Raw genomic sequence first — 22,756 nt, forward strand, 5'->3', positions numbered from 1 at the left:
TACCACAACTTCTACAGTTGGTAGGCTATTCTTAGATGGAATGTCTACTGCCCAGCCATCTATTCCTGAAGCACACACACATACTGGTTGGATTTGGCACGAGGGCGAGTGATGGCTTAGTATATAAAATTTTTGTAACAATAGATTTCACAAAAATAAAATGCACTGTCAATAATTGAAAGGACAAAAAACTGAACCAGTAATTCGCAACTCGTGAGCTGTAAAGCCACGTCAAGGACCCAACCGCTTTACTGGCCATTCACGCACCTTTTATACCTGATACACACAAGACCATTCACACCACCAGGCACGAAACCAACACATTACACCATTCACTAAAAGGGACAAGGTACACCCTGCTTGAGAAAGATAGAAAAGACAAATATTTCTGAACAACTACCTATTCTTCAAGCACACAGATATACTGGTTGGATTTGGCATGAGGGTGAGTGATGGTTCAGTATATACAGTTGAATTAACCAGAGAATACACAAAAATGAAATGCACTGTTAATAAATGAGAGGACGAGAAACTGAACCATTGACTCACAGCTTGTGAGCTGTAAAGCCTCAACAAGGCACCAACCACTTTACAGGCCATTCGTGCACCTTTCATACGTGATACACACAAGACCATTCACACCACCAGGCACAAAACCAACACTTTACATCATTCACAAAAAGGGACAAGGTACACCCTGCTTGAGAAAGACAGAAAATACAAATATTTCTGAACAACCACCTATTCTTCAAGCACACAGACATACTGGTTGGATTTGGCACGAGGGTGAGTGATGGTTCAGTATATACAATTGTATTAACCAGAGATTTGACAACAATGAAATGCCCTGTTAATAATTGAGAGGATGAGAAACTGAACCATTGACTCACAGCTCGTGAGCTGTAAAACCACGACAAGGCACCAACTGCTTTACAGGCCATTTATACACCTTTCATAAGTGTGACACATACAAAACCATTCACACCGCCAGCCGCGGGCCCAGCACATTACAACACTCACACCAGCAGACAGCGCCATTCAAGGACCCCTCACTTTCACACACCCACATTCTTGACACAGCAACCAGAACAGCTCACGGATTGCGTGGAGTGGCGTTTAGCTAGCAGTGTGTATAGAGACCAACAGCAAGTCACTACTCACACACCACCAGCCAAGCGCACGTCCACGGACACCGCCAGGCAAGCGTCAATCCACACACCGCCAGCCAAGCGGCAATCCACGCACACCGCCAGCCAACTGCCAATCCACTCCCCGCCAGCCAAGCGCCAGTCCACGCACACCGCCAGCCAAGCGCCAGTCCATGCATACCGCCAGCCAAGCGTCAGTCCACGCACAGCACCAACTAAGCACCAGTCCACGCACACCATCATAAATGTTTTTTAAACAAGAACGTAAACACAAACCAATTGCAACTAAATACAAAACTATAACTACCAAAAAAATAACAGCAGTAACTAAAGACATCATTGTATTGTCAAAATTTAAACAGAACAACTATATAAAACCATACAGACCAGGCAGTACACTACTAGACTCACAGTTGCTCCCAAAATCTCTTTTGAATGTGATACAATCTAAAACATGTGGGCACACACAGCCCAGGATTAAAAGGACAATCGGCACAGTGCATAAGACTCTCCTTCCGCACACATCTCCGCAAGCAGACTCTTCTGCCTAGATGCATCAAGGGTTTTTGCATTCGCAAACGGTGCGAATCGCAAAATTTGGCCGTTTGTGAATGCAAATCCCGTTTTTGGGATGCATGAAGCATTTTGCTATTTTCGCAATTTAAGAAATCACAATTTTATTGCGATTTCTAAAATTGCGATTGCATTTAAGAAATCTCAATTTTGTGATTCTTAAATGCAATGCATGATTACTTTAGAATTGCGAATTCACAATTTGGAAGGGGTAAATTAGTATGAAGTTGAACTTCATGCTAATTTACTTAAAACTTTCAAACATGCACTAGTTGCATATTTGAAAGTTTTAATTTACACACACACATGTCCTTGGGTCATGTGTGTGTGTAAGTTGCACTTACAGTTCAATTTAAGGGGTGCAAGGAGGGGTTCTTTGAACCCCCCTGCACCCTTGAAATTGCATTCACATTTTGCGAATCGCAAATTGAAATTCGCAAAATGTGAATGCCTTCCCATTGATTCCTATGGGCCTTTTGGCCCATAGGAATCAATGGGAAGGGTTTTCCTTAATTGCGATTCTCAAATTGTGAATCGCAATTAAGGAAAATTACTGAATCGCAAAATTATTTGCGATTTTTTGATGCATAGCATTCTGCGATTTCTTAATTTTCGCAATTAAGAAATCGCAAAATGTTACAATGATGCATCTAGGGGCAAATCTCTTACGGGGATTGTTTTTTTTGGGCGTGGGAGGAATTATATCAAGAAACTGGCAATCTTTCAATCTAGCCATATCCTCAACCACTGCCTATCACAGACTCCTGAAACTGAAAAAAGTCATCTTGGATGCAGGAGAACACTCAGTGTACACAACAAAAGCATTGAAAGTTGCTAAATTGAAGAGATGGATGGACAACTTCTTATACCAAATGTAAACCTTATGAATAGCAGTGTAAGGTTCCAACCTCTGATCTACTCTATCAACACCACCCATGTACTTATTGCAGTCTAAAATACACACAGGTTTGCGCACTTCACCAAGCTGACCCCAAACAGTCACAGGTGAAGCACTCTCATCATGAATGGTAGTCAGCATGTACACATCCCTCCTGTGCATAGTTTTTCACTACGCAAGGCACTGCCAGCTCTGAAGCTTTTTGCAAACAAGCGCTTTTGGGTAACCTTTACGGTTGGAACGGATTGTGCAACAAGCAAAAGTGTCTACTTTGAACAATTTCTTAAACAATTGCACAGCAGTGTAGAAGTTATCAAGGTACAAATGGTGGCCTCTCTTAAACAGTCCACTAGCAATATCCCACACAATTTTCTCTGAAACTCCAAAAGTGGACGGGCAATCAGGGGGGTCAATAGTGGAATCTCTACCAGTGTACACCCGGAAATTAAACACATATCCTGTTCTACTCTCAGACAACATATACAGCATAATTCCATAATGTGGCCTCTTGCTAGGAATGTACTGCCTAAAAACCAAACCGCCCTTGAACAGGACCAAAGACTCATCAACACATATTTCTTTGCCTGGAGTATAGATTTCTGAAAATGTATCTACAAAGTGATCAAGAACAGGCCAAATCTTAAAAAGAAGGTCACAGTCAGGGTTATCTCAGGGCAACGCCAAAGCATTCTCAACTAAATGCAGCATCCAAGGCAAAAGTAAATACCTATCACGACTCATAATTGCAGGAAATATGGCTGTTGCCATCAAGGGACTGGTAGACCAATATGAAGCCAGTGATGGCTTCCTTATCAAGCCCGTCAAAGAAGTCAAACCCAAAAACTTCTTCATCTCATCCAGATTTGTAGGAGCCCACGGGGTAGCTCTAGAATGTGGCCTATGTCTGGCACTGTTGTCCCTCAAAAACTGTTCAGCATACAAATTAGTCTGCTCAAAAATCTCACCCAAAGATACATCATGCATTAACAACTGAAAAAAACTGTATAAGCAAAAAAAGAAAATCACAATCCACTCTACACCCCGCATCACCACTAAAGGCAGGCAGTACCGGCTGCACCATGTTTCGATCAACCCAGAGTCCAGCACTTCCAGTAGGAAGCCTAGCAGCCTCAGGCTGCAATCCAGATGCCTCTTGCACCATCGGCACAGCAGTGTCCTCCTCTAAAACAGGCCCTTCATCTGCACTGAGAGCAGCTTCATCCGCACTGAGAGTACCTTTATCAACCGATGATTCCATGTGGAGAAAAAACTCACTGCCTGAATGTTACCTTCCCTCCTCTCACTCTTATTCAGAGTCAGTCTCGTAATCATGGTCAGAGGAAGATTCAAAAAGCATACCAACCACCTGCTTAGCAGAAATTCTATGGCTAGCCATAATCCTTACTGATAAAGGTAACTTGTCAAACAAGTCAACAACAACAAACACTTTGTAAAATAGGTAATAAACAAAATGTGTCTTTATCAGAAAGGCCTATATACTCCAAAATGATACCACTCACTTGCCAGAAGCAGCTAGACTCACCATCACCTACTCTGCACAGACACAGTAAGGATCAACAATATCCCACTAAAAAAGAAAGAGAACAGAAAATTATACATAAGACAATGCAAAACACATCGCAAAGAATTTCATGCTCAAAATACTAACTAAATATGATGCCATTTTGGCAGCACTTACAAAAAAATTCATTCATGCATGACAATATTACTAATTTGGAGTAAATACAACAAGAATGTTTTTCTTACCAAAAAAATGCAACTACGCAAAACTGCAGAACTGCCACTGCCGAAACAGCAAACAGGAATCAAAAGCTTCACACTAGAATAAAAACGAGAAACAAATATTACAATCACATATGCAAATAATGCACCAGTCCACACACAATCCACCAGCCAAGCTAAGGGGTAGTTGGGCCTAAGAGTATAAATAATATATTCCCCCTGTAAAAGAGGAGCAGACCTTGCCCTTGAGGCCACTCCCCAACAGAAAAATTTCAAAACCCCTGGTGTCCAGTGGCTTCTGCTCCCCGTGGGGGCATATGGGCCAAAAAACATACTTGTAATCTGCCACCCAAAGAGGGCAGAAATGGCCACAATCATCCTACCATAAAGGGGAGCAACCAATTTCCAAGGGGCCGATACCCAACATAAAAAACCCTGGTGTCCTAGTGGCCCTACAAAAAAAAGAAATAAGCCGATCTGTCCCTCAGGGTGGCAGAAACAGCCAAATTAATGCGCCCCAAAGGAGAGCGACCCTTTCCCAATGGGCCACTCCCCACAAACAAATCCCTGGTGGTCTAGTGGGCCCAATTTTTTAAAAAAACATGGCAATCTGCCCCTCCTTGGGGGCAGACACAGCCTCAAATATTGCCCCCCCAAAGGAGAGCGACCCTTGCCCAAGGGGTCATTCTCAACAAATAAATCCCTGGTGGTCTAGTGAGCTCTATATATAACAATGGTGAGATCTGCCCCCCAATGGGGGCAGACAGCCACAAACAATGCCCCCAAAGGAGAGCGACCCTTGCCCAAGGGGCCACTCCCCAACAAATTATTCCCTGGTGGTCCAGTGGGCCATTTCTTAAAAACAAGTGGTGAAATCTGCCCCCCAGCAATGGGCAGACCAAGCCAAACAACATTGCCCCCAAAAGGGGAGCGACCCTTGCCTAAGAGGCCGCTTCCCCCAAACAGTAAAGGCCTTTTCCCTTTAAAAAAAAATACCTCTCGTCTAGTGGATATTCCTGCTGCACGATCGCACGATTGTGCAGCAGGAATGCACTATGAGGCATTAGGGGAAAGGAAAACCCTTTCCTTTCCCCTGATGCCTCCTTTGTTGAAATCCCCCTCTCCCCAAATGAGAAACTCACCTGCTTCCAGCGAATCAGGAAACGAAGGGAAACCTCAAATGACATCAGCGCGCCTTGAGCACTGATGTCATTGATGACGTGGAGGGGGGCGGGGAAGGCAGGGGAATGGCTTCGCTGCCTTACCCGGTTGGGGCACGTAGATGGGTGGCCCACGGGGGGAGCACCAGCGCTTCCCCCGTGGGTGGGTGCTAGGACGGCTGAGAGCAGTCCGACACACATGCTCACAGCGACATCGGATGGCTCCCAGCCGTCCGATGCATGCAAAGGGTTAAAGAGAAGTCAGTGGGACACACTAAAGAAAATTATGGAGCCAAACTCGTGAGTGAGAAAGAAAAAAGCACCCTTAGTGAAGATGAAGTCTGTTACCTAACTGTGGGCATTCCACTTATGCCTGCAATGTACTTCTTTCCTAAGGTACATACAAATACAAAGAATCTCCCTGCTATGCTGATAGTCTCCAGCATTGGGCCTTTATTTGAGAAAACATCAATTTATCAAGATATGTTTGGCACCAAAAGTTAAACAGTTTAGCTTATCTTTAGGAGACACAACAGATCTCCTTTATAACATCTACAAGCTTTTCCCTCCATTAAAAATGTTAACAATGAATGCTACTTCTCTATATAGTTATATAAACCATGAGTTGGGCCTAGAACCATGCAAATACTTTTTGAAAAAAGAAAATAACAGCAATTTGGAACACACCAACATGCTACTGAAAATGATTGTGACCACACTTAAGAACACATTTCTCTTTGGCAATGGTATTTACTATCAAAGCTGTGGAATATCATTGAGCAATTCTTTCACCTCCAAGTTATGCCAATTTAGCTGTAGGGTAGCATAAAAAGGCATTTGAATAGACTGGCAAATATGAAAAATATTTAGATAACGTAAATTGCCTTTATTTTGTGAATTATATTTTTGTGATGTGGAATGGAATAAAATAACTTTTGGAGACTTATGGTGATGCTGTCATTTGAATCAATGTTACCAATTACTGGGGTAACGCAAGAAGCCCATAGGACCTGGATAGCATATGGTACGTACAAACAATGTGGTCCTTTTGGCAAGCAATCCAAAGGAAATGCAATATTTAATTTGAAAAGTAGGAGAGCGAAAAGCAAGATTATAAATAAATCACACTTAATAATGAGTTGAATAATCAAACCAATTTTTAAATATAAAAATCATTCATAATATTTATAATACTCCTAGAGTTTATTCTATAGTGCTCCAAATAGAGTGAAGAGCAAAGTGTTAAAAGCTTAAGAGTTTAGTCTTTCTTCTTAATGGGCCCGCATTGAAGCTTGAAAATTATATCCAAGGGGCAATGGTGCCAAAAGAAGGTGGAAACCTGGGTGGCACTGAATAGAGCTAATATAATTCAAAGTGCCATACATCCATATCAAATGCGATTATATTTTTTAATTTTGTAATGAACAGAGTAATCAAGCCCTGTGGCTATAGGAAAGAACTTGACACAATTCTACAAAAGTTTAAAAAAAAGAGGGTATTCTGATAGAATTCTGTCCCTAGCCACTGCCAAGCTAAAAGATGTTAAACATAAAGATGTCCTATCTAAAAGCAATAAGATATCTTTTAAGACTCGATCAACCAATGTCCCTAGAATGATCACTACATATAATGCCAAATCCAATAGACTGAAATCCACCATGAGAAAGTATTGGGGTCTTATTCAGGTGGATCCTATCATTGGGAAAAGGGTAGGCAACTCACCAATAGTAACCTACAAGAGACCAAGACCTCTCAGGGATAAATTGGGACAGAGTTATCATCAGGCTAAACCTATCACCACTTGGCTGCAAACCAACATAGGATTGTACAAATTTAATGCATGTAAGGCATGTAAGAATAGCCAGAGTTGTAAGACTTTCAAAACTTTTGATGGCAAGAAGAAATCCATTTCCAAATTTATCACCTGCACTAATGAGTACATGATTTACAGTCTTGAGTATCCATGTTGGCTCCAATATATAGTAGGCAGACAAATTGCTGGTAGAAAACATATCATGGAACACCAAAGAGCAATAAATTACTTGGATTTCAACTATCCTGTAGCTAGATATTTTTATAATGTCCATAACAGTAACAACAAATTACTCAAGTACACAGGTCTTGACAGGGTAATGAAACACATCAGAGGAGGTGACAGGGAAAAACAATGCAGATTCTTGAGGCCAGGTACATCATTGATTTAAATGCCAGAATGCCCTTTGGTTTGAATAGGGAGGAGGAGTTGGCGACACATATAGGGGTGTAATCACCAGTTGTTTTCTTATATGTTTATCAATTGATTTTAACATTTTCTCTTCTATCATGTGATTCTACTCTGGGTATTTCTTATTGTAATTTTATCATGGGTGCACTGAGTATTCATCTCATGGTGGTTGGATCCTATCTGGTTTATTGTACTATACCAATTGGTGTATGAAAAGATATATTGGCACTTGCCTTGAGTATATTCCCATCCAATACGGTTCTACCAGAACGGGGTGTTACCGGTTGGGCAGCATAATTGGATACTTCATTATTGTTATTGATTTAGGTCTAAATCTAGGAAGAACCTACTCTGCACTAGTGATCTTTCCTCTCTGTGGGGATAATGTATTGTATATATATATATATATATATATATTCTATTTTTTCAAATTTTCACTTGTGTATTCATTTCTTTTATGAATATATTCTTTCATGAGCCCGCAGTCTGCTTGTTTCACATCAGGATGCTTTTTTACTTGGTCAATATTTACCAATCTTGAGCATGAAGTGGACCATATTCCGATTTTTCTTGGAATTTATTATCCAATTCCCTATGATTTACAAATGTGATTTTTTATTAACGTGCTCTATATGAATTAATATGGTTATTACGATTCCCCGAATGAAATCATGTGGGTCTAATATATTCTCGAATCTATTGTATCTTTCAAAATTACGAATTGTTAAATTGTGAGTTTTATTTTATCACTACTGTGGTCGCCATTGCGTAATATGCATGTATAGAGCAGCCAAGTTGGTATTTGTCCTCCTACCTTGAATGTTTAATAGAATTAACCATTATTAATGTTGTCCTATTTTCAGAATTGTCACTATTATTGTGGTCTTTTTATAGCAAGGGCAACTTAACCCATTTACCATGCGTTCTACTGAGCGGGCGTGGCTGCGTAGGCCAACGGTCGTTTGCAGCACCCGCGAGGTAGTGCTCGCTTCGGCCAACGGCCGACGCAAGCACTGAAGGGGTTAAATATTCCTACCATCTCTATTAAGAGGTGAGAGGTCAATCAAGTATGATGAACCATGTGTCATAGTCCCCCATGTTATGGAGTCTATTTTCTTATTTTGAATTTGCGTTTGAATTTATTTGCATTTCTAAATTGAAATGAGCTGTAACACAAATGTAGATATGGTCAAAATATGAGATACCTCATGTTCCAGACTGGAATTGTAGGTCTGGAAATATCACTGCACTTTAGGATTTCTTTGATTTCCATTATGACGCTGCACGTACGTAATGGCAATGTTGGCTCATGTATGCAAACTTGACAAAGGCCACTCCAGCCGAAACGTGGTGTTTTGCACAATAAACCACTCTTAGACTGAAATGGTGTGCTGCTTCCTTTTACTCAAATTTAAATGTACAATAGGTTTCAGCAGTATACAGTGCAATAGCGTTACTTGGAAAACACTTGCATTGTAGAATAGCATAAATAACTGTAAATTTGCACTTAATTAAGCTTAATTAGGAAATCTATTATCTCTTTTTCATTTGTTCTACCTCTCAATCTGTACACCTACTGACCTGGCACTCATAATTGACAATAGAAATAGTAATCCAAAGAAGGCCTATTTTCCGTTTTTTTTTCTGTATTTAAAATTAATAAAAATAAATACAGAAAGGAAAATAAATTGTTTTCTGCAGTATTTATCTGTAAAAATCAAAGAAAATGGTAAAGTAGGAGCCTTCTTTATAATTGTGTTTTTCGCTCGCCTACTTTGCAAATTAAATGTTGCTTTTCCTTTGGATTGAGTGCCAGTAGGACCACATTGTTTGTATGTATCATTTGAGTCATCATCAAGAATGCCATCAATGAAGTTAGGTAACATGTCATTACCGCACCTAATTGTAACATTACTTTAACCTTTTATTCAGTGCATTTCTGGGGTGCTTTTATCAGATTGAAGCTTGATCATATGACCCAACCCCACAGCAACCTGCAGACAGATTGGGCACAGCCAAGGCCTGGCCGCGGGCTTAGGCTCTGGCCAAGTCCTGCACCAAACCCGGACGTGGCTATCTAACCACTCTCTTACTCGTAGCCTTCAATTATGATTTGGGTAACAGGTTGGTACAGCTAGCCCCCCTACACAAGTGTTCCCGCCCCCCTTTTTTATCACCCTCACACTTGACGTATTAACATGAAAGTTTCCATGAAGGAGTTGAGGTGGAAACTTTTTTCTTGGAGTGTTTTGTGCAGATTGTTTGTTGTCGGTTACAAATGTTCAATGCAAGGAAAGTCGTCCCAAAAGTAGGGGAATTCAAAGAAGTTCTGATAATTTCTAATATGGGTTTCTTGAAGTTGCAAGTTGTACTGAAAATGTACTTATGCACATATGGACACCGCAGGACAGAGATGACAAATCCAATATAACAGAGAATTCTTTCCATTAATCATGGTTTCGCTTCATTGTTTTTTGAAGTAATTGCCCGCTAGGGTGTCAGCATTTAAAATCCCGTTTTTGTTTTAAGAGAAACTGAATGTCAGCTCGTCTAAAGTTTACCAACCTAATTCCCTCCGGTGTCATTATCCAACGGTTACACTGGTCAGCGTTTACTCTTTATTTTTAGGATTTCATTAGCTTTATTGCAGTGAGTAATAATCATCTTGGTTATATTGATTTATTTTGTGTTTGCTTTCTCTGTTTGTTTCTTGATAATTGTGAAAAAGGCTTTATTTCGATACGTAAATATCTTAAAAGCAATACATTACAAACATGCAATTTCAAGCATTAAGAAAAGGGACTTACAGTTATATTTCATAAACCAGTCAGATAAAAAATGCAATAAATAATTAAAAATAGTATTAAATTGAAATGGAAAGCCTTTTTGTTCTAATTATCCAAGCCCATTTTAGGAATTTAGAGACAGCGCAAACTGTAGAAGGGGAAGTGTCAGTTAGTAAAATGCGGAAGGCCACCAAATGTTGTCTGGTGCCAAGGAGCCTGCATAGAGGTGCCAGCCATTGTTTCCTTGGGGCACGGTACTCGGGGCATTCGAACAGAAAGTGTGCCACTGACTTGACCCTTGTAGGACACGCCGCACAAAAAACAGAGGGCTGAGCCGTTGTTGATCTCCACCTGGAGACCAGGTCGGCCAGGGATAAAGTGCCCACTCGGAATTTAAAATAGAGGGCCCTATTCATGGAGATGGAGATTAAATCCAGGTAGGGCTTGAATGCTACAGTGTCTTTAACTTGTAAAAATGCAGAGGTTGAGTTGCAGCGGCGGGGGTAGCAAATGAGTTTGTTGGTTACCCAGTCCCAATATATCTTCTTCAGGGTAGCTTTTGGTGGGGCAGAACGGGTAACCCAACAATTTTCCAAACCCAACTCCACCAGGAGGCTCTTGATGTCTCTTAACCATTTTATGCGATGCCATCCGTCCATTGCAAGTACTTCTGTCAGACCAGATGCATAGGAGGCTAGTTCCGGTACCCTCCATAAACGGCCCCAGAGGAGCAGTGGCCGCAATCGTGCCTGGTCCATGATTGAATTGCAGCCCGTGTCGAGGAGCACTGGGATAGTAGGTGTGCTGGTTGGGAGTAGCAAAAGGTCTTTCAAAAATTTGTTTTCTGCTTTCCCCAGTGCTTCTAAATTATTAGAACCCCACAGCTCCGCCCCATACAAAGCCGCTGGGACCCCTCTGGCTTTGTAAATGTCTATTGCTGGGGAGATGCAATGTTTGGGGGAAGAACGGTGTTCCCTGAGTATAGCACCCGCCACCCTTTTGTGATTAAGTAACATCTTATTGATGTGTGGGGTCCAGCTCATAGTGTTGCTAAGGCGAATCCCCAAGTAATCAAACTCGAGGACCCTTTCGAGTGCAACAGAATTTAGGACCGGTGGAGGACCAGGGTTTTTTGGGGGATTCATAGATAGAAATTTGGTCTTATCCACATTAATTATAAGGCCCCTGAGGGAGCAGAACTCCTGGAAACGAGTGAGGAGCTTTTGGAGACCCTGCGGTGTTTTGGCGATGAGCAAGATGTCATCGGCAAAGAGCAAAGTTGGTATCCGGGTGCCCGCCAGGGACGGGGCGTCTGCTGGCTCCTTAAGCAGATGTTCAACCACACCATTGACATATAATGAGAATAGTGTGGGGGCCAGCACACAGCCCTGGCGGACACCCCTTTGCACTGGGATTCTGTTGGTTTTCTCTCCATCCTTACCCCACCGCACCTGTGCATAGTTATCTGAGTGGAGTTTGACAAGAAGCAACAGGATGTAGGCGGGTACTCCCAGCCCCTGCAGGACCCTCCAAAGCTCCTCCCTTGGTACTAGGTCAAAGGCAGTCTTCAGGTCTATAAAGGCCAAGTAAAGACTGCCCTTGCCCAGCACCACCACCTTCCAGTACAGGAGGGTAAGCCTAAAAGCTTGTTCTATCGTACCCGTGCCTGTACTAAAGCCCGCCTGGAAGTCTGACAATATCTTGTGTTCCTCAGCCCATTGTAGGATCCTCCCCAGGATAGCCTTCCCTGCCACCTTTTGAGAAGAGTCAATCAGGCTGATTGGCCTCTAGTTGGCGGGGCTGTCCCGACATCCCTTCTTGTAAATCGGGACAACCTCCAGGAATCAGGCACTGATGCACCCCTCATAATTGCATTTAGTAAAGTGGCAACCAATTTGCCCCATACCTTGGGATTGGCACGGAGCAAATCACCGGGTAACCCATCAGGCCCCGCAGCTTTTAGTGGGACTACGGACTTGATTATTGCTTCTACCTCGCTCTCAGTGAAGTCATCCGTATTGCTAACCGCTAGGTCATTCGCCTGGGAAAAGGAATCGCTAAGAGCCCCTAAAGGTTGGGAATAAAGAGCCTCAAAATGAGTATACCAGAGCTGGGCGGGGATGTTACAAGTTATAAGCAACCCATCTGGCCTATTCTTGTTCTTAATCATACTCCAGAAGCTCCTTGCGTCCTTACCCCTGCTTCCGATCAGAAGATCATCCCAAAACTTTTCCTCCCATTCGTTTTTGGCCGCCTTTATGGTTAGGGAATATTCTTTCCTGGCTGATCTAACAGCAGTTGGGGACTTAGCTTTAACTGCCTCTATCAGGGCCCTTTTCTTGTGCCTGCATTTTGCTGTATACCAGCCCTGTTTGTTCCCGGAGTCTTTCCTGTTGGACGTGGTCCGGGCACCACTGGGTAAAACAAAGAGTTTGCCCAGCGCACCAGTTAGGGCACAAAAAACCTGCGTGGCCTCCTCCGGTGCACTACGCAATAGGCTTAGCTTGCTCTGGGCCTCGTCCAACAGTACCCCTATAGTAGAGAGTTTCTCGGTGGACAGGGCGATTTTGGACCATTTTAACCGTCTCTCACAGTTAGATACCGTGAATGTCTGGATATTTGGTGCCGGCAGTGAACGTTTGAGCCTGTCCATGTCCCCAAGCCATCCTGCGGTTAGATCAAGTGACAGCAGATTGTGGTCACTGTCGATACTTTCAATGATCCTCATGTCGCGCAGGGTACTCCACAGGCATACATCGAGAAGAATATAATCTATTCTCGATGTATGATTGGGCCTATTGTATGTGTGTGCGCCCTGCACATCCGATTTTGACCTCCCGTTTACCGCCCTTAGGTCGAATTACAAATTTAGTGCATTGATCTGGAGTGCCACTTGGGTCCATTTCTTGATGGGGGCAGGGCCAGGGCCGGGATCCCTCTTTTTGCATCCTCCTCCTCCACGCCCAGCACATCATCAAGACCAAGGGGCTCGAACGTGCAATTAAAGTCACCTGTCACCATGGTGTTTGAGTGCCTAGGCCGTTTTCTTAGGAGCTCCTCCAGAAGTGCTATGGTGGCCGATTGTACTCCCCCCCCTGGTGCCTCTGGCATAGATGTTGTAAATGTCTAGCTGGATACGACCCCGGGAATCCTTAAGCATGATGTTGAGTATATCAGGGGAGTTTGTAGAGTGCTCCTCCACCCTGCAGTCCAGGGAAACTGCAACCCAGATGAGGAGCCCCCCTGAAGGGCGCCCCCTCCCTGTCAGGGGCTTGACTGCAGGGATAAAATGTGATGAATATCCCACCTTGTGACGGGGCTCCCTGGCCCATGTCTCTTGGAATATACAGATGGAGTAGCCCTCCACGAGGGCACTCCATTCTGGCAACTCCATCTTCCTATCAATTCCCGTGATGTTCCAGCTGAAAATCCTAAAAACTGGATCCGTCACAGCTGGAGCGGCGCCGGGAATAGGGTCATTCTCACCCGCCACAGGTTCCTGTATCACTACGGTACTAACCCCATCTTGCTCAGCTTGGCCCTGGCTTCTCTCATGCGTGGGTGTGGGGGTTTTACTACACATAAAGGGAGTGTCAGAGACAGCCACCAGACTGCTCAGATCGAGGTCTCCCGCAACAGTGTCATCTACCACCAACTTCTCAGAATTTGGTTCGGTTCAATATCCCAAAGGGTTTCGCCCGGTTGATTGCCAGGCTGCCTGAGGATAGGACAGAGGTTTGGTAGGGAAGTCAAAGTAGTTTATGTTGGTATTCCACCCAAAAGCAAAATCTCGACCATTCTTAAGTGGGGTTGTTCTTGGATAGAAGAATGTTAGATCCACTATGCTGATTCCCTGCCCATCAAGATTAGGATTGGGGTCGCAGATGCATTGTGCTACTCTACTGTCTCTAAAGTTTACCACCACACATTCACCTTCCACTTTCTTGTGCCCATAGCCCACCCAGTTCACCCTTCTTGCTCCTAATATGTGGCCGTCTAGGCCCCTTGCTAAGGGTTTGTTGGAATTGAGCCAGTACATAGTTTTATTAATCAGTGCCTGGGGGGTTTTGTTGGTGTCGGCCTTTAGTGTGGGTAGGTTAATCAGGACGGCAACATAAGGGTGGCAATCTGGTGGCAAATTGACTGGGGGAGGTTTCGGCGCAGATTTGGACCGAGTGGCCTTATGATTAGCCTTAGGGGTTGGAATTTGCGGTCGCGTTGGGACATTGCTAGTATGTGAGGTAGTCACAGACTGGGCGTTCGGGATGTTTTTGCTTGTTTCCTTAGTTGATGCTTGATTTTTCCTCCCCGGGGGTTCTGCCCCACCCGATGGTTTTGAGTGCTTGGAAGTACTTGGAGCAGCTTTCGCTGCTTGACCAGTGCTACTCGCAGAGGAAGAAGCCCTCCCTGGCTCCACTAATACAATATTGAGCGGGTCCGAAGATATTATATTGGGCGTGGATGTCATGTCGAGAGGAGCATGCTGTGGCACCTGGGTGGAACCGTTAGAGGGGGTCCCTCCCTTCACCTCCTCCCCTATCTTAAAGGGTAGTTTGATCAATGCTTTCAGCGAAAAAAAGCTGTCGAGGGTCGATTGTTCGAGCCTGTCAAGCCTTTCTCCCATCCCTGCCACTTTATCGACAATCGGGGCCAAAAGAGATTTCAGCAGCCCCTCCATCTGGACAAAAGTAACCGGGGCACAGGGAGGCACAGACTGGGGGGCTATGAAGGGAATAGCACTAACATTATCAGCATTGGAGTCAGCCCCCTTAAAAACAAAAGGGGCATTGGATTGATGCTTGGAGGATGAGCGCTTTGGACCCCTTTTCCGCAGAGTCCTGTAACGTTCCATGAGGTTCGTTTTGGACGGGCTGGCAGTCCTTTTCCTTTTTGTTTCCCCTGAGGTCAGAGTGTTAGGGTCCGGAATTGGATTGTCTGGGGGCCCAAGGTGTATTGCTGATGCTGAAAGAGCGACTGCACTTGTTTGTGTTGGAAGCATTACCTCGGAATCAGCAACCTCGGGGTGGGGAATAGACAGAGCAGCCAAGTTTTCCAGCCTGTCTATACTAGCCCTTAGTGAAACAAGTTGAGGTTCCTCATGTATGCAAGGTGGGGTTGACAGTTGGGCCGAAGAGCTCATGGGGGATTCGGCTCGAGCTATGGAGCCCAGGGATGATCTCTTCGACGGATTTAAATCCATTGAAAGCCGCCGCTCCGTCATGACTATCTCCTTCTCAATGACCCAGCAACCCGGGTTATGAATTTGTCCATGTTGCCTATTGCTCCAATTGAGCACCCTCCACTTACTCCCCTTAAGTTCTTTCCTGAACGGGTTGTCATGGATCCAGGAGGCAGGGGTAGGGCATATACTCACGCTACGAGTAGAGAAATCACAGGTCCAAACCGGGTAGCAGATCACAGGGGGGTGGCCCAGCCCAGCCTTTGACAGCCCCTGACTGCCACAGACTGCCCGCCCTTTGCTCGGGCTTCGCTCGGCGTCCCGCTCGCGTCCTGCGATGCGGGTCTCACGCTGCAGTTATGCGCCTCCTGGCGCCGTCCTTTCCGGTCGTGCGTGCGTGGTGCTGGGGCTTCTGGGGGTTGGAGTCCCCTCACCCGCTCTCCGCTCAGCTGCCGTGCTCGGGAAACGCTGTGAGCGCGGCGGTGACAGGCAACCATGAAGCTGTGGTCTGCTTGCAGGAGGGTCCGCTGGTCAACACTGCTGGGACCCCTCAAGGTAGTTTTAGCACTGACTGATAATAAGATCAGAGGTTTTATGTCTTTGGCTCTTTCATGGCTAAGTTAAGCATTTTTAATAGCTTTTTTACTGAAATCTTCTAGCAACATCTTGCGATTCCTGTGAACAGTTCTTTTTCAACCATTACGGGTTTCTCTGGAATGCAGTTTCTTTTTTCTCTTTGGTTATCTTTTGGAAAGGGGAGACCACTTGGTCACCTCGAACATATGGCTGGGTGCCCCGATCCCCCGGGAAACCGTTGCAGGTGGGGGGCGTGTCCCGGCCAGTATGCCCATAGCGGCTTGGTTGGAGCACGCCCCCGCCGCCTAAAAGGGTTGTCCTAAACACCCGCCCGGAAGTCCACGCACCTCTGGGCGGGATGGGGTTGCGGCCCCGCCTTCCCGCTGCTGGATAAAAGGTGCGGGAATCCAGGTAAGCATCCTCTTGTTCCTGCGCTCTGAAGGCTGCACCATCGTCGCTCGTGAGCCCTCAAGGGAACAAGCTGCAGTTTTTTGAACGTGTAATGGTTGTTTTTTCTGTTTCAGTTGTCAAGGCGTAGCTGGAGTCCGAGTCGCTACTGAAAAAACAGGCAGAGATAAAGCAGAATGCAGATATGCCTGGCAAGAAGAGTGGAAAGAGCTCCAAGATGGAACGAATGCTGCTCACACTGGTGAACCAAGTGTCGGCGATGGACAGAAAATTTGGTAAAGTAGGCCAGCTGGGTCGCGGCTTAGCGGCCCTCTGGAAACAAGTGGAGACACAAGCAGGGCCCTCAGGGCAACCTAAGAGGATCGTGGGGCCTGCTTTGCCAAACATTACCCCAGGGGGGGATAGGGGAAAAAAGAGGAAGGGGAAAGCGGGTCCTAGCGAGGCCCAGTCCCGATGGAGGTCCCAGTAGCACCAGCGTCCAGCCCGGTACCCACACCGGATGGGGGATTGCCAATCCCTGTAGTTATCACACCGCTGGATAACGACCAAATGCCTGCCGAACTAGCGCTTCAGTTGGCGGCTGTGTTACCCTGGTTGAAGAAGGGAGTGGGGTGATCTTCGGCTGTGGAAGACCCGGCAGAGGAAGCTAGGCAGATTGTCGAGCAGCTCAGGCAGTCAAGGGGTGCTGGGACAGCGAACGTGCCTTCTATTTCTCCACAGGTGGCGAATCAGGTCGCGGTTGAAAATCGGAATAGGTCGACGGACACGGCTGGAGGTGCGGCAGAAGCCGGTAAGAGATCACTCCCAATGATGGGGGAGGGCGCGGTACCCTCAAGGCGGGAAAGCTTGGCGCAACATATTCCTTTAGCAACTAAGGAAATGGTGTGGGCTAATAAATACATAAACATATTTTCATTGTTGACGGATAATCGAGAGTTAGAATATGCCAAGACTCAGAAGGATTTATGGCACCCCAGTGTATGGGGGGCAAAAATGGCAGAATTCAGGGTGGAAGAGTCTATGATGAACTGGATCAGGGCTTTTTCTATTTTTGTAGCAATAATCGCTGAGCGAACACCAGACTTGTTGAGTGACCTGGCTTGCTACCAGAACAGGATCACGGGCTTCCATGAGAAGTATGGAGGAGAAGAATGGAAAGGGTATGATACGGCTTTTAGAAAAGAGAAAGAGTTTAATGAAACACTGACTTGGGATTGTTTGGATACTGTATCTTGGCATGCACAGTTCTTGACGGGATCGGCGGGAGAATCAGGGTCGAGCACAAACGGCTCCAGGGCCTATCAACAGAAACATCCTCAGCCCTTTCGACCAACCTACGGGCGGGAGTCTCAGCCTAGATCGGGCGGGAACGGAAATAAGCGAGGAGTATGTTGGGGTTTCAATAAGGGAACGTGTAACAGGCCGCAAGGAACGTGTAGGTTCAGGCATGCTTGATTTAGTTGTGGTAACACCTCCCACCCCGAAACTAGCTGCCGTTCCAGAGCCAATGGTACCGGAGGAAAAGGGTGTACCAAGCAGGATTGATGCGGTGCCGTGGAAGTCCAAACAATCTCCCATGGATATTCTGGCTTTGACCCCTTGCTGAACAAATACCCTGATCATGTGTCCGCTGGGATCCTGCGAGATGGCTTCTCGTATGGCTTCAGGATCCTGGTGGGTGATTTTCGGTGGCCCCCTCATGTAAGAACCAACTATCCGTTCAGCACAACCCGGCGGTGGCCGCCACAAAGATCGCCAAAGAGGTTGGCTTGGGGCGGGTTGCAGGACCTTTTAGTGACCCACCAACGGCCGACTTTGTGTGTTCCCCATTAGGGGTAGTGCCGAAAAACGAGCCGGGGGAATACAGGCTCATCCATAATTTGTCGGCACCAAGAGAGGCTTCTGTTAATGAGGCGATCGATCCAGACATTTGCAGTGTAAGGTATGCATCTTTCGATGACGCAGTGGTAATGTTGAATCACTTAGGCCCTGGTGCATCGTTAGCAAAATCGGATATTGAATCTGCATTTAGGTTACTTCCGGTGCATCCCCAGGATCAGCACTTGCTGTGTTTTACATTTCAGGGGAAATACTACATGGATATGTGTATGCCGATGGGTTGTTCAATTTCATGTGCCTATTTTGAAATGTTTAGCTCATTTCTGGAGTGGGTGTTCTCGAAGGCCACATGGCACCAACATGTGTTGCATTATCTTGAGGATTTTCCATTTCTCGGCCCAGCGGGCTCTCGGGACTGTGCACGGGCATTGCAGGATTTCTGCGTGCTCATGCAGGGTTTCGGGGTACCGTTGGTGCCAGGTAAGACGGTGGGGCCGACTACCTCCCTGGAGTTTCTGGGTATCGAACTAGACTCCATGGAGGGTTGCTTCCGCTTGCCGGTGGAGAAGATCGCCAAATTCAGGGCCTCCTTGTTGCAGTGTCTTCGGAACGAGAAAGTGACACTGCACCAATTACAGCAAACAGTAGGTCAGCTTAACTTTGCATTGAGGGTTATGCCGATGGCTCGCCCTTTCTCACGATCCATTGCCCAGGCCATGGTTGGCCTCAAGGAAGGGCACTATCGCACGAGACTGTCGGCAGAGGTTCGCCAGGATATGCTCATTTGGCTGGCATTCCTGCAGATTTCAACAGCCGAGTAGTCTGGAGCAAAGCCCCGGCCTCGTCGCCTGAACTAGGCTTATGGACCGACTCTGCGGGCAGCGTGGGGTTTGGCGCAATCCTTGGAAACCGTTGGTCGGCCCAAAGATGGCCAGCAGTAGTTTGACGAGCCACATTGGCTTTCTAGAGCTATTCCCTATCTGGGTGGCGCTGTCGGCATGGCCAGCAGAGGAGTTCAGGGACCGCTCGGTGGTATTTTGGTCCAATAACATGACTGTGGTTGAGTGCATTAATCAGCAGGCAGCGCGCTGCAAATAGATATTGCGATTGTTGAAAGAAATTGTGTTGAAATGCTTGAGATTCAACGTGCAATTCAGGGCAAAACATGTGCCGGGAATAATGCAGCTGATGCGCTCTCTCGTTTCAAAATGCAGGCTTTCAGGGATAGTTTACCGTCAGAGGAGCTAGTGGCAGCGCCATTTCCCGAAGCATTATGGCAAATCGGCGCCCCGGACTACAAAACCTTGTGGCAGCCAGTTTAGCGCCCAGGACAAGGAAAGCTTATGAAGGGGCGTTCCGCTCGAACTGCGCCTTATTGGGCCCGGCACGAGAGCATAGATGGGGTCAGGAGGGGTCCTTTACCCAAATTTTAGTGGCACTTCATGAGGAGGGCCGGTCGGCGGCAACCGCCAGTCGGTATAAGGCCGCCATATCATTTATGGCTCAGCTCCATGGGATCAGGGACGCGACGGACTCCTCTGTAGTCAGGAAGGCGCTGCGCGGCTGGCAGCACTTAGAGGGGTGCAAAAAGGATACCAGGCAACCAATAGGATTTGACAGGTTGACCTCCCTATTGGCTAAACTAGAGGAGACATGCTCCTCACCTAGCGAGGTTGTACTATTCCGGGCAGCGTTCGCCTTGGCTTTCTATGGGGCCCTGCGGGTGAGCGAACTAGTGGCTGCCAACAAAGGAGATACGGAGGGGGGTCTGCGCAGGGATCACACGCAAGTAAGGGGGGATTCTCTGCTGATCACGATAGCCAGGTCAAAGACGGATCAGGAGGCCCAGGGGAATAGCATTGTGTTGCAGCGCGCTCCAGGTAGTCCCTGTTGTCCAGTGAGGCATGTTGAGGCCTACCTAAAACAGAGGTTGACAACGTGGGGGGGGGGGCCTTGCTGCATCATGCGGACGGCACCCCGTTAACAAAGTTTCAGTTTCAGAGGGTGCTGGCAATCACGATTTCAGCGGCGTGTTTGAACCCGATGGATTTTGGGACCCATTCATTCAGGAAAGGGGCCACTACAGAAGCAACGGCTCGAGGTCTGCAGGCAGAGAATGTTAAACAGTTAGGCCGCTGGTCTTCGAATTGTTTCAAACGGTACGTGCGGCTGCACATGTTGTAAGTTACTGAAGAAGTGCACTCACGCTTGTTGTCTTTTGTTTGGATTACAGTTTCACAAGCCTGTGACTCAGGGCGGAAATTGGGACCGGCCCAGTGTCAGCTAACCACCACTTCAGGAACAAGGAATGGAAGACGAGTGGTCTGGGTCGTGGTCCACTCATACGTGAGGCGTGCCGGGGACATATTCAAGACAGGTGATGCGATCCACACATCTGAGGAATATGGTTTCAGGGTGTCCTTCCATGGGAAGGGTGGCCTGTGTATTGACCGACTGCAAAGTTTTGTGGAAGAATTATTAGGGCGGCACAGGTCACCGCCATCTGTAGTCATAGTGCACATTGGGGGCAATGACTTGGTGAGGTTGGGCAGACGAGCTTTAATTGAGCACATACTTTCTGCAGTTAGTTGGTTATCGAAGACACTCCCGGGATGTACAATAGCTTGGTCTCACATGATTCCGAGGAGGGTATGGCTGGGTGGTTTGTCCACAACAGCGTTGAACCATTCGGTAAAGAGGGTCAACGATAAAATGGAGAAATTGTTTCGCTCTGCTCATCTTCAAAGCATATCTCATGGGTGCATATGGGGCGATCACTGTTATTCAGATGATGGGGTACACCTGTCCAGGGTGGGGAATGACTTATTGATAGGAGACATGATAGCTTGGCTAGTGGGATTGAAGAGACATGAACTATAGGAGGTGTGGGGGGGCCAGATAGTCGGTCAACTATCTGGCCTGTGGTGGTAAGGTCGTGATCGGTGAGCAGTGATTTCATGGTCCCTAGGGGGGGCGCCACCCATTATGGATTGGAGCGCCCGGGGGGAGGCGGCCATTGGCCCCTCCCATGGGGAGACGGCTATATGCCCCTCCCCAGAATTTCCCGGGGGCCGGATATCCGCTCCGGCGGAAGAGAGTGCGGGGAAAGGGGGGGTTTCCACGCTGTCCTTCTTACAGATACCCCGCACGGGAACTCGGACGACCTTAAGATGGCGTCGAGTGAAAGGGGGCCCCCACGACAAGGGAAGTTACAGTTGGCTGCGAGGGTAAAGTCCTCTGCGCATGCGCCACTCACACGTGAGGGCGGGAATTTGGTCATAGGGACCTGACACCGGTTAAGACCTTGCCGTTGGCCCCTAACGTTAGGATGTACAAATTCGTATGCAATGCATTATGTCATGATGTTAGACTCGGTTAGGAAATCTTTGTATTAGAGATTTGTTAAGGTTAGCCTGGATACCTGTCTTCATCAAATGTAATGGAAGTTGAATTTGTACATGATACATGAAACGTTTAAATTTAAAGTTTTAAATTTTGTTTCATATTTTAATAAATACGGCCGGGGGGGTCGTGAGGCCCCCCTGCCTTCTAAAAGTTCAAACTGTGTCTGTCTCCTCCCATTGGGATTGGTGGTGGAAGGGGTGGCGGGCATCCCGGCCCATAATGGCAAAGTCTAAGAATGTCTCACCAGACTAACTAATGTCGTAAGGGAAGTGCACATTGAGAACGATTTTATAAAGAGTTGACATTAATTTTTTGATAGTGTTACCATCTTACACAAGCAAGAGGTAGCTGTTGTATCTAAGCCATACTATTTCATGCTCCAGGTGGACCAAGGCAGTGGGAACCAGGGCAACGTTCTCCTGCTGCCACCCTATCGCTACTCATGGTAACTGTTTGTTCCATCTACCTAATGCCCCGCTGTTTTTTCCGAACAGTCACAGCCTTTTACAGCACAGGATTTTCCTTGCAGTGTGCAAATATTGCCTAGGCACTAGTGGATTGTATCCCTGTTGGTGAAATTTGGGGGCATATTTACAAGAACTGACGCTTCAGCATTGAGGCCCTAACACCACCATGGATGAGCTTTAGTTACAATACAGTGCTTCATGGCACAAGGATTCATCGATCCGTCAGAACTTCTGACGCATCTTATGGCACAAAAGTGACTCATTGCTGGAGTTGGCCGTAAGACTGACGCAACTCCAGCAATGCTTCAGAACACAGAGGCGAGTCAGATGTTAAAAGCCCAGCGTCAATC

General features: G+C 46.4%; 1 protein-coding gene across 1 annotated transcript in view; it reads left to right on the forward strand.

The window, feature by feature from the left end:
* FSD2 (fibronectin type III and SPRY domain containing 2) overlaps positions 1 to 22,756 on the forward strand; it is a 556,003-nt gene that overhangs the window by 288,795 nt on the left and 244,452 nt on the right. The gene's annotated exons all lie outside the window — the stretch shown is intronic.

The sequence above is a fragment of the Lissotriton vulgaris genome, chromosome 2_1, assembly GCF_964263255.1.
Source record: "Lissotriton vulgaris chromosome 2_1, aLisVul1.2, whole genome shotgun sequence".
Taxonomy (NCBI): Eukaryota; Metazoa; Chordata; class Amphibia; order Caudata; family Salamandridae; genus Lissotriton; species Lissotriton vulgaris.